At 30.4% G+C, this 204-nt stretch overlaps 1 protein-coding gene across 2 annotated transcripts in view; it reads left to right on the forward strand.

Moving 5' to 3' along the window:
* The window catches only part of slc49a3 (solute carrier family 49 member 3), a 16926-nt gene that overhangs the window by 8798 nt on the left and 7924 nt on the right, over positions 1-204 (forward strand). The window lies entirely within an intron of this gene.

The following is a 204-nucleotide window of genomic DNA, read 5'->3' on the forward strand; positions in this document are numbered from 1 at the left end:
TAACCCTAACCCTAACCCTAAGGTTGGTCCTGGAGAAGTGAACAACGTTTCTGTGCAGCTTTAATGAATAATACTCTGACCAAATTTAACTGAACACAATGTGTAAATATGTTTCGATTTAGAATTCCCAAACAAATACATTTTTTAAAGTTAAATGACAAATAAATGAATTATCATCTTTATTTAAAGCAACATCTTTAAAGC

This window comes from Morone saxatilis, unplaced genomic scaffold, assembly GCF_004916995.1.
Source record: "Morone saxatilis isolate NCDOM2014 unplaced genomic scaffold, NCSU_SB_2.0 Contig22, whole genome shotgun sequence".
Taxonomy (NCBI): Eukaryota; Metazoa; Chordata; class Actinopteri; family Moronidae; genus Morone; species Morone saxatilis.